General features: G+C 39.0%; 1 protein-coding gene across 1 annotated transcript in view; it reads right to left on the bottom strand.

Annotated features, from left to right (window-relative positions):
- Positions 1-413, bottom strand: part of LOC106871169 (proton myo-inositol cotransporter) — a 211461-nt gene that overhangs the window by 209591 nt on the left and 1457 nt on the right. The window lies entirely within an intron of this gene.

Here is a 413-nt window from a genome sequence, read left to right as displayed (position 1 = left end):
CTATCTCGTTCTTCGAGGGATTGATTAGCAATACAGACAGACAGAAAGATAGATAGATAGATAGATAGATAGATAGATAGACAGACAGACAGACAGACAGACAGACAGACAGACAGACAGATAGATAGATAGATTATATATCATGTATGTATGTATGTATGTATATGTGTGCGTATTGTATATGTAACCCTACGGTGTATCGAGGTAATTAGCATCTGTACCTGTAATTTATTCGGGCACTTTGCTTTTGTCGTAAATTATATGATCACTTTGTGGTGAGGCGAATGATAAGAGCTTTAAATACTCTCTCTCTCTCTCTCTCTCTCTTTCGCTCTCTCTAACTGTCGCTCTCTCTAACTGTCGCTCTATCATTCACTCTCTCTCTCTCTCTCTCTCTCTCTCTCTACTTCCGT

Source organism: Octopus bimaculoides, chromosome 4 (assembly GCF_001194135.2).
Source record: "Octopus bimaculoides isolate UCB-OBI-ISO-001 chromosome 4, ASM119413v2, whole genome shotgun sequence".
NCBI lineage: Eukaryota > Metazoa > Mollusca > Cephalopoda > Octopoda > Octopodidae > Octopus > Octopus bimaculoides.
This window is presented reverse-complemented; position numbering and strand designations above follow the sequence as displayed.